The sequence below is a fragment of the Rhopalosiphum maidis genome, chromosome 1, assembly GCF_003676215.2.
Source record: "Rhopalosiphum maidis isolate BTI-1 chromosome 1, ASM367621v3, whole genome shotgun sequence".
NCBI classification, from domain to species: Eukaryota; Metazoa; Arthropoda; class Insecta; order Hemiptera; family Aphididae; genus Rhopalosiphum; species Rhopalosiphum maidis.
This window is the reverse complement of record NC_040877.1, coordinates 48,225,324-48,238,318: the sequence shown is the minus strand read 5'-3', so window position 1 is coordinate 48,238,318 and position 12,995 is coordinate 48,225,324.

Here is a 12,995-nt window from a genome sequence, read left to right as displayed (position 1 = left end):
GTAAGTTAAAAATATAATTATTTTGGTATTTTTATCTTTAAAATTACTATTCGTACTCGTATTTATTTATTGAAAATAAATCGTCATAATCGACACCAAAATAATTCTATCTAACCTACAATAATTTTTCAATCAATAATTTAAATCTTAAAATGTGCATGTACAATCTTTAAACACAATAAACAAAAATAAATACTATTTTCTATACTTAAAACGAATGTATAATAAGCATAGCCCTAATAGTTCACTAAAAATGACATATTGACATCGTGCATTAGATATAATATTATATCAGCATATGATATTACGTCAATCTGAGTAGATAACTACGTATTACAATGTAAAAATACAACCTGTTTAATTAGTTATAAGTTACTTTTAGATGCTAATCGAAATGACAAATGTATTGATTTTACAATAAGTATATGTTTTTTTGATATCTGTAAACACTTATTGGGCAACTAAAAATGCTTTGATTTTCAAAAATGGGGATGGTCTCGAAAATCAAATTAAATCTAGCAGTTTATACAGAAGACTCTACAGTGTAGACTATGTTGAGAGTCAAAAGTAAAAAATTCCTAAAAGTAAATTGTATAATCAAAATCAAAAAAAAAAAAAAAAAAAAAAACAAGAAAAATAAATTTTGATTTTTTGAAGTATCTCTAAAACAAATAACCGTAAATACTTGCAATTTTCACCAAATGTTTATATCATAGGTTTTTGTTTACAGTAAAAATGTTAAGCTATTAATAGGCATGAGAAATTTTCAATTGATTTTAGTTTTTTCTAGAAATTTCAATAAAACATTATTAAGAGAAAAAATGTTTGAAAATGAATGCAGAAAATGTAATACAAAACTTGCATACAATATATTTGAAATTTATATTTTTATGATATTAGATATTTACGCGTAAATTAATTATTTTTCTCAGACAACTTTTGTACTTAAAAAAAATAACAATAGATACTTGAAATTTTTATAAACATTTTCATTATAAATTTTAATATAGGATAACATTTTTAGAATATTTTAACACTTGTTGAGCTATTTATAGCCATAACAAATTTCCAATTTTTTTTTTCTATAATTATGGATAAAAATTATTCACTGAATAAAAATATATGAATGTATTTGAAATTTGAAGTTAGAATCATGACAATATTCGTCCAAGTTGCAAAATAGTTTAAATCAAACTATTTTATAGTAAGAAATTCATAAAAAATTAAATTTTGATATCTAAGTTTTGAAAATTTAATAAAAAATTTTTCATTAATAATTCACACTGTAACCATAAAATCTAAAATATTTATAAAGACGATTATTTTTTCTAGACATTTAAAATTTTAATTTTGACGAAATTACTTACTTAAAATTAAATAAAAATTTTAATTAATTAGTAATAATTTAAAACATTATTTGTAGGAAGTTGTTTTAACTTCCTCCTTTTGTCTTTTACGTATATTATATTATTATTAATTTTACTTATACGTAATGTAATTTTTCATTTATTTTAAGGTATTATTAGCCATTTATATATTTACAATATAATAGGCATATCTGTATATGTAATTATTAATTTAAAAAATATAGGTTTTTGTGCCCTTCTCTCATTCTCTCCACAATTCTGATATCATAGAGACCTAGTTTCCACCATTGTCTAAATAAATTCTAAGCGTAAGTATACAAAAACACGTACTACAGTAAATTCTTATATACTTCGAGTTTATATCTCAAACTATATTGAAATCCTCTTGAAACTACCATTATACATGATACCGTTTTTCTTTATATAACTCGAAATAAAATTAATTGTTTTTCATTATCTCGAATACACAAATAATATTTTTATTAAAGTGAGAACAAAATATTCAGCAGTACATTCAATATAGTGATTGTGATTTCACGCGTTGGTAGTCAATATTTGTAGACATTCGTTTACAATATAGTGAAATGGAAAATAAGCGTAAATTAAATTTTCTTATAATTAATTTATACATTCTTACAAAAACAAAAGTAATATTAAACAGACTGTGACAACAGTTTTTAAAAAAAAAAAAAAATTATTAATTATTGTAGTTTGTTGATAGGTGTGGTGTATAGTATTAGTTATCTAAGCATTCAGATTATATACCAATTTTTTTTTTTTTAGAATCTTAATAAAACTCGATATTTCGAACAATACCTAAACATTATATTATTCATTATACTTCTATTAGTTTTATTACCAATACAAACGTCGACTCAATATTTAGTATTTTAAATATTTTTAAAATGTTTTAAAAATTTCAAATAAAAATGAAACTTTTTACACCTATAGACGGCATATAACTATATTTTTAGACCTATTCTGATTTCTGATACACTTTAATAAATAATTTATGATTGACATGACAGTCACAGCGGTTGTTGATAATAAATAAATATGAATAAGAATTGATGCTGACATAGAATTCTTAGACAAAAAGTGTATTATTTATTGTTAGCTGCTTGTCAATTTTCCAATGATGTCATATACATACTTAAAATCAATAATCGCTGTAATAGTGTAATATTATATTTTAAATAATCAATAATCTCCTTGCCCGCGTCATTCTTAATATACCCAACCATAATTTGTCCACCAGTGAATGGGAATATAATTATATATTTTGACCTAACCATTCCATTATACACTAGACGAGTGATAGGTACATACAGCTCTATTGTCTATTTTTAGTCAAAACTTAAAAGTCAATTGTAACCTATATAATCATTTCCTAAAAATGTGATTTATTTTATACTTCACACCATAAATTTAACACAATATTATGTTACATTATCATTATTTAAGAAAAATGAATTATTACAATATTAGAATACAATCATCCTGTTGAATATTTATAAGTATACTATATCTTATCTATTTTTGATTTTGTGAGTAAGGATTGCCGAGAGTGAAAACCACTGTATAATCTTCGTAATAAATTATGTTTACTCTAAACTATTTTTACTCAAGTATATTTATAAGAGGAGAGTAATTATATCGCCGAGAGTAATAGTATTATGCTTGTCATGCCAGCTGTAGCGGAGGCAGTGTCCAATCTAAATAGGATCTATATAGACGAAGACCTAAAAAAAAATAATTCATTATGGTATTCTTATCTCGATTCACTCAATAATGTATCATAATATTTCCATTTTATACATACAGTATAATTACCAATCTACAATGTATTAATGTCGTGTATTATGAAAAACGTATTTGAACATTTATTTAATGTTTAATAATTCACTTAAATTTACTGAGGTAATCATGGGCCACTAAATTGTGTTTAAGATATCAATATTAGCTCACTACTGGTTCATTAAATATTTAATGATTGCTTATGCAACTTAGTAAAAGGGCTTTTACCTAAAAAAAAGCAAATCTCAACAACTACATAGATTTGTTATTAAATATTAAAAAAATTACCATCTACCTACACTACATTGGTGTTCAACCACGAGCAACAAGATCTAATAAAAAGTTTAATATATGATACATTTTATTGTTTCTGTAATTTTATACAGCATGTCCAAAAAAATATATGGACTAGATGAAAATTATACGTCGTGAAACAATTAGCGTTTTTTAAATATACCTATGTTAATATAAGAGGTATAAATAAAAGAAAAAAACAATTCTATACATTAGTATCATAATATTAATATACTTAAAATCTAAATGCAAATCCATGCTACACACAAAATGGGATCTACTTTTAGAATAAATTATGTATTGCGAATTAGTCAGTATTTTTAGGGCATTCTGTATATAGTGCCATCATTATTTTCAGTAAATCTGTCATTTTTGTAATTTTTTATGACAGCGTAACGTCCTTCGTTGGAAATCTGAAGATTATTGGAGTATTGCCACATTGTAAAACGTACTAGCTAGTGTAGTACTACACGTTCGTTTGGCATAAAACAAAATACATGTGCAGTTTACCGATAAATATAAAAATATATATAAATATATTTAAATTAATACATTTAAAGTGTATAAACATTTTCAACTAGCATAAAAAAATGAAAAATACAAATATATAAACGAAATATAGGAAATATTAAATAGGGGACTAGCTAGTACAAATGTTACCAATTATTGATAATAGGTACTTGTAGTTTTATAATGAATTATATTATAATTTTGAATTTAGTTTAACAGTTTAACTATTGTAACTTATTTCTAAAAACAATAACTTAAAAAGAGCTTGATAACAAGCAAAAAAAAAAAATATTAACATAAATTATTATTTTACTTCATTTAGAAAAATAAATTTAAAAAGAAGTCATCACAAGTAATTATATCGAAACAAAATAATAATATTAATATTCTATGTATGATAGAATATTATATTATATTAATTCCCGAAAAATAATTATGTCCTTAAATCTTAATTAGTAAACAAGAATATAGTATATTTATGTCATCTTTTAACAATAATTTAAAATATGTAACTAATGTATTTTGTAAGCATTTAAAATTTATATTTATATATTACATTTTATTCCATTAGTTATAGGACTATATGACTTAAGAATTAATCAAGTAATTCATACAAAAAAAAGGATATATTGAATGTAATCTTAAATAACCCCAATAGGAGCCATCAGATCTAGAAAATATTATACGTACGTAGAAACTGTTTATTATATCAAAATACGTATGTACGTCTACAACTATGTTTTCTTCATCTGTGCCAATATGTGTTATCCACCAACGTGGCTATATATAAGTAATAAGTACTCATTTTAAATTATTCAAAAATGATTTAACTACATTGTTTAACATAGCATTACAACAACGAGAAAAATTGATGAAATATGCAACAATGAAAAATGTATAAATATAAAATAATATACGCAATAGAAATATAAGACTATGACATGGGTATTTACTAATTATTATCATAATCATTTTTTTAAGTTTGTTTCTCTTTTAAATGACCAATATACATTTTTAATTTTATATTCCTAACTAATTATTTAAAGTATTTGGATCAACCAAAATCAAATTTCGGACAAGACATAGTTTACTAGTTTTAAATATTAAAAGTTTAAACACTTTAAACAAATAGAGTAATAGTCAATGGACCAATATTTTACGAGGTAAAAACTAACCTAAATTTGTACCACTCCAGTCCAATCATCTAAATTTTAATACTGATAAGCTAAAACTCATTAAACCTTAATTTTATGTAATCAAAATAACCCAAAATGATTCTGCTTTAGAATAAAGATTTAAAATGCATGTTGCCATAAAAAAAAAATAAAAATTTAAAATAGTAACGATAGTAAATATTATAAAGAATATTTTCATAAATGTTAATAGTTTTTGAAATTTAATAATGAGTGCAGTGCATTAAATAGATCAGTCAGTATATAAATTAATTAGATTTTAAAACCAAAAGGTTTATCTTAATTATTTATTAACAATTAAACAAATAAAACACTATATGGTATAATAAATAATAAAATATACTAGTATTCCAATTAAACGTTAGTACCTACAATATAAGATCAGTAGATTACGATGAATCCAGTATATTATTTACGTGGTACCAAAGCTTTACGAAACCATGTCGTAAAGTCTTTTGAGTCTTCGGCTCAATCGTGTTTAATTTATCACAACAAAATGTGGGCGGGAAATTTTTACGTAATATATTATTAATGCATTATTATTTATACGTATACTCATGCTATAAGTGGACCAAAACTTTATCAAAGAGCTCTTAAACCACATTTAAAACGTACGTCTAAACAGATTATAAAAACTTGAAAATGTGGTTTATATACAATATACATATATTATTTTTTCTAAACTCTACAAACCAAACCTAAGCAAGTAAATTTTGTTCAGTGCAATTAACTTTATTTTGTGTTTTGTTTATTTTATGTAATGCTACAGGCAATATGGAATATCAAACAACGTGAACAGCAAAATTAAATTGTTTTCTTATTATATTATTATTATTTTTAAATTGTTATTATTATTACATTCAAATCTGCAACTCATTAAAATAAATCATGATAGTAAACAGTTTTTTTTTTTAATTTTTAATTTTAGAAATTATTTTTATTTTTTTGAAAACTACCTATAATTACATAATATGTTTTTAATAACCCAATATTTAAATATTGATGTTCTAAGGTAACTAAAACCGACTAACGATGAAAGATTCACCGTCTGAGAAAGGAACTGGATGGATTTTCAAGACACCGGAGGATACGTCGCAGGACATAAATTGCACCCACCAAACGTTCACCAATAACTGAAGCGGATTAACGGTACCCCCCCCCCCACCGCCTGACGCGCCAATCACGGCAAAATAACCGCAACCGTTACCCCGTAGTTTTCACGTGCGATCGTCGTATAATTAAAGCACTGCGTACTAGCGAGGCACAGGAGGCACAAGATACAAGCCACACCACCCTCTCTCATCCGTGATGTATACGACAAGTCAATTAATCGTGACATTACGCTGGCGTTGCACCGGTGAAGAGTGCATATTATAGAACAGAAAACGTACCCCTGATATTTACCCACCGGTACCTCGTCAATGTGCCGCCATACCTAAACTGCTTTTCGCACACATCGCGGATTTGCAGTTTGTCAACCGAATGAGTCCGCCAGTTCTCGGTCCCTCGTAAGTTCCAGGGACCGTCCATGTGGGACGTAGCCAGAGAGGGGCCCATAGAATCCGGACATAAAATTCTGACTACGTTCCTGGTGAGTGCATCGGTATCATCAAAGAATTTATCGCATATACAGTGACAGTACGGACAGTTTCTCTATCGAGTGCTTATAGGATCGTCAGTTGGTTATCGTTGATGAATCTCTTTTGGCACACACCGAAGAAGTTCGGTTTCTTATCTAGACCTTATCTGTTGATAATCAAAAATAGTGTTTGCAATTATATATAAAAGGAAATTGAACAAAATGGCGTTTTAAAATTTGTATGAAATAGTACAAGTATGTCGTATGTATTATACTTCCACCACATTATAACGTTTCGCCGCAATGAACCAAGATTGAATTAGTACCTGATTTAGCCATAATTCATGTTGAGAATAATTGTTATTTTTTTTTTAATATGGCTTATATATGCCTATATGAGTGGAAAAGCTAACTTAACATAAAAGTCACTTTTCAAGTAATACAAAGTGAAGACTGTAAGTTCCAAAATGTTATCCCTATATCTACGCCACTATACGGATAATTTTCTCGGTATAATATATATTATATAGTTGGGTTGAAATTCGAACTTTAAAGTACCCTTAAATACCTTACCTAAAGACTTATGATTTTTATTAAACTACGGAGAGAAAAAATAAGGACTCGCGAAACGTAATAATACTATATTATAACTACGTAGGTACCGTAAACACAAACTCGCAAGCGCTCGTCAGCGCGCGCGTCGCAATATATTATATATACACTCACACACCACACGCACACAGAGATAGAATAATATGTTACGCTATAGTTGATTATGATTTTATAAATAAAACCGCACAACAGACACGTAGTATATACCAGAAGCAGCATCATCTCCGAGGGGGAGGGGAGTGGTAGGGGAGGGACCACCTAAATTCCTTCGAGATGAACGCAAAGCATAACATATTATATTTATAGTTGTGAAGGACTACGCCTCGTGTCCGCTTTCCACATCACGCGCCAGGCCTCGCTTTGTCCCGCATACGAGACGACGCTGCAGCTGCGTATTATTAGGAACGCGACCCGAAACATACACGACCGTAACGCGTCATGACCGCTCAGGTCTGTCCGCCCCGGAGACTACAACGCGACGGTCAGTCGATCGTTGCCGCCGAGAGGACGGCTACAATAATATTGTGCCAGTGTTATCATATTATATTGTGGGGCTGCCTATATGTATACGACGGTCACCATACTATTGTCGCGTTACACTGTGTAGTGTACCTACTGCCAGTGTATTGAACGAACGATAATTATTGGTATTGGGTGGACCCCATCTATCGTATGATAACGTTTAGATCGAATAATGGTTGGCCATTTTCCCACAATGGCCCGGTAACATTTTTAGATTGTCGGTAATTTAAATAAACAAAATCCTATCACGGGGATTTATACAGGCATTTTAGCAGCACCGATGTACTTTTTCAGAAGAGATCTGAACAGAAGATACATCCCGCCAATGGCGTCATTTCAATTTTTAATTACAGGGGAGGGGAGACAAAATTGTTGACCGTTCCGAATAGGTAACTGAAAAAAACCAATCGTTACGCTCGCAACCACGTTTCTACATGCATTTGTACCTATCAAATTACTCTTGCCATCTTACAACCTTTGTAGGTAATATAGACGATTTTTCTCCGATTTCTACAGTAAAACACTTTTTATTTACTAACAACATAATTAACACGCCATGTATGCAGATATTTTATATTGTATTTTAATTGAAAATTTATTGACTTTCAATTAAATATTAGTGGATATCTTCTCGTTTTAATTTTAAAACATTTAGAAGTGCTTAGGGGGGCTCAGCCCTCGCCAAACATGTGTAAAGTCCCCTACATTTTTTTAAAAGTTTTTTAACAAATTCCATGTTTTTTTATTAGAGAAAATCATAAAATGTACTACGTAATACTTAAATAGGATATCCAATAGGTATGTGTTATGTGAACGTTTAATGTTTGTGTATGAATTTTGTATTGTAAATTTATAATAAAATAAGAATAATTGAGCTCAGTTAATATTTTATAACGGCAGAGATAACAGGTTAGATTTTATTAACATGTATACGCCGACATGTATTCTATAATTTCTAGAAATGGAATACGCGACGTGCGATGTATTTAGCGTCTATTATTATCGCTAATCGGAAAAATCATTCCGATCAAACCATTCTTAAACAATTTTCATATGAACAATGAACGTATATTATTTATATACATATATCCAATGTTAAATTAATAATATAATTTCCCCCCTTTTCCTAACCAGCCTAATTTACGCCTATGCATAAAGACATAAAGTGTTACTTAGTGTATAATGTAGTGTATGGTTACCGGTATTTTTCCCGAACGCCTTTTTCCCAAATCGAAATTACTGAATAAACTTTTTCCCGAATGGCATATCATTTAAAATCAAATATTTTAATAAATAATAGTTGCCTTCCTTGTTATGTATCTAAAGGTATAGTAATTGATATTGACTTTTGTTATCTAATAATTTATTTAAATTTATACATGGTAGTTATTTGTCTAATTTGATTCTAATTGTAAACTTATTTTTGAAAAACATGTCATCAGTGTCTCAGATTCAAACCTCGATGACGACGATGATGATATTAAATATGATAATATTTAATTATTTATTTATATATATTAACGGGCGAAGCCCTATACAACAATTTAAATACAGAACAATTTAAACATGTTAATAATTATAGTAACAATAATTTTCAATATTATAAATATTATTATTATAATATTGATTCTAAATGGAGAGTTGAAAAAAAAACTGATGACTTTAAATATTTATGTAAATTATATATTATTATAAAAAAACTACAAATGATACTATTATTGAATAACTCAGAAAAAATTACAAGTTACTCATGCAGATGATGATCATATAAATTTAGATATGTATATTATTTATTTATTTCCAATAAAAAATGTTTGAAGACAAATTAAATGATTTTGGAACATTGTTGGTAATACTACATAAAATATATTATATATTAATGCAATTAACAAAAAATATTATCATATTTCTTTATTTTAAGGCGAGTGAAATGATTGCATTACTAAAAGGAAATAAATATGTTTATGAGAATATTAGAAGAATTATGGTGCACATGTTTGATGGTCTATTCCTATCAAATTATTCTCCATATGGCTTTAAAAAAAAGAAAAAGCTTTTACAAGTTTATCTAATTATTTTTGACTAAAGGTAAGTAATGTATTAAATTTATATAACATTATACTTATTATGTAGTACTTATTTCACCAAAATATTATGACATTTTAGTATTTTATTAAAATTATTGAATTCATATACAATAAATTAAAATTGTACTCTTCATTTTTGTTTTATTTGTCTTTGATGAAGTATAATAATGAATACTTATTATAATAATAATTAATTTCAAATGTATTGAGAAAACATTTTAAATGCAAACACAACATAGAAGAAGATTGATATTTCTCTATAAATATGGCTTTCTCACGGGGCATTCAGAATAAAAACAAAAACAATCCGGAGGATTGGAGTATAAAATTTCTTAGTAAGTTTAATTTAAAATTTTTAAATATTTTTAAGTATTTTATATATATATTCAGTAAAATTGTCAATAGCAAGGCTGTTAACATAGTAAAAGAATATGATTTTTTTTTTAGATTGCATGCTATATGTTTAAGTGAATGTTTTATTATTTAGTTATAAAGTATTAATAGTAAAATTATAATGTAGATTGAGTCGATTGAGATGTAATAAAGAGGTATATTTTATAGAGAATTTTTTATTTTTGTGTGTATCTACGTCTATACGTTTTTATTATATTTACACGAATAAAATATTTATAAAATGATAAGGGTAAGTATATCAGTTTAATTTCGTCAACTTTTAAAAATGTTTAACATTTTTTATATAAATATATAATTATAATGCGATTGCATATTTATGCGTTGCGAGCTTGGAAATAAATTTCTAAAATGTTTGTATATTTATTTTAACTTTAAAATCTCATTAGTAAACTTAATTTCTAATAAAACATAAAACAAACTTACGTAAACATTATCGTTTAATATCGTATATATTATACCACCGTCCACCAATAACACGACAAGACTATCGTCATAAACTGAGAATTTTGTGATTTATGAATAATGACTTTATTTATTTTCTTAATCCTTAAGGACCCTCAATTGCATATTGAGGACTTCAGTGGTTATATTTTATAGTTTATAATCTACATATTTAATTTGCCAATACAATAATATTGGAAATATAAATGCAAGGTACGTCTGCAGCTTCTTATTATACTAACCGGTTGATTAAAAATATGTAACACTGTTAATATAGGTAAAAATAAATATATATAATTACTTTACGGCTTAGATGTTTTATGAATTGCAAGTTCGAAAATTAAATACGCGTTTTTATGCCATCCAGTTAGCTATGTAAATATATATTTCTTTAGTTTTAAATGTTCTTTTTATTTCCAAAATAATAAAAATAAAAACTTACGCATACATTTATTTGTCTTCTTCCGGTTAAACAGCTAAGTTCATAGGTGTGGCATAAGCAATGCTTGAATTGGGGTTTGACGTGGAGAGACTGAGTCCGCCTTCTATTTTATTTTATTTTTTAGCATACCCCTTTTATTTATTTGAAACGGAACGCTGGAAACGCAACATTTGCTGAAGTGAATTTGTAAATCATCAGTTTTTTCTGATGCAAAATATACCTATAACCTATAACCTATAGCCATAATACTTGTATATTTTTATCGACTATGAAAAAAAAATTGGTTAATAACAATGGGTAATTAATATAATTAATTGTTAGGCTGCGGCGATCACACCTAGACTTTTTTTCTATGCGACCGCTGCAATCCTAGATATTCTGAACGTGACTATTTTTAACTTTTATTATAATAATATATAAAAGAAAAAGATGTCAAATCTATGAATGTTTTTTCAACAAATTTTACACTAATTCACTTTTAACAGCGATTGGCCATAGTTAATTGCTCATTTTTTTATAAGAAATCTATAAAAAAAAAAAAATATTCATAACTATAGGTGCTTATAAATAATACACTTAACTAAATAAATGTGGATATACCTATGTATTACTAAAGAAGATCTTGTATAATATACAATTATTATATGTGACAATTTTACAAACACTACCAAAATAAAAATTAACGTTTTCGTAATGTGTACAATGTTTCGAACAGATTCGAATGTCATTCAACGACGTCACAGCCACCTAATAATCGGATCAGAATTGAATCGCACGCGTTGTCAGATCATTACAAGCGGCACACGAGACGGGCAGCTCAAACGAGAGCGATACACCCGTAACGCAGAACTTTGACGAGTTACTGGAACTGTGCCATATGCTCGCTAGATCCGACGTACGCGCGACTTGTAATTTCTGCGGAACGTAACCCGCCGTAGCTCTGCGCATATGTCGACAATGACGATAACGCACAGGGAAACGGGGTTTAACGAATATACGTTCTGTTTGGGAAACATACTTGAACACTTACGAATAACGTATTTCTACGAATTACTGTTTATTGCATAACACGGAAACAGAAAAAATAAAATATGCATTAACGCAAATATTTAATACAGATGTGACGATCAGTGTTCGCGCAAACGCAACAAACCAACCACTGACGCACTGCCCGAACGGTGTCAGACTTATATTATAGGCCACGGTCGAATTTTGTTTGTGCATACCAGAGTTTGAGCTAAGGGAATGTTAGAGCTGCGATAGGTATGAATAAAATCTATATTTAATAATACGAGTACAAGCAATGTAATTTGCAGGCAACATAATATGTTAAAGATCAAAAAGTATAGATACCAGGTGCCTTCCCTAATCGCGCAAGTCTGCCCGGGGTAGGTCTTGCTACGACGAAGGACAAACAGTGAATGTCAATCCTGGTCGTTTCGCCTGGCCTTTTATACCCGGTTCATTAGCGATTAGTGATTACATGGGACCGGTATCGTATTTTGTGACAGATAACAAGAAACCGTAAAAATTTAAATAAAAGTTATTATAAAAATAAAATAATTATAATAATAATAAAAATAGTAATATTAATAATAATAAGATTAGGAATAATAATAATAAAAATGATAATATTAAAAAGGAAAAGAAGAATCTAGAACCTTATCTGTGCATCTCCCCACACCGAACGGAAAAATCCCCCTCTCGGACAAAAAATTAAAAGTTAAAATATTAAAC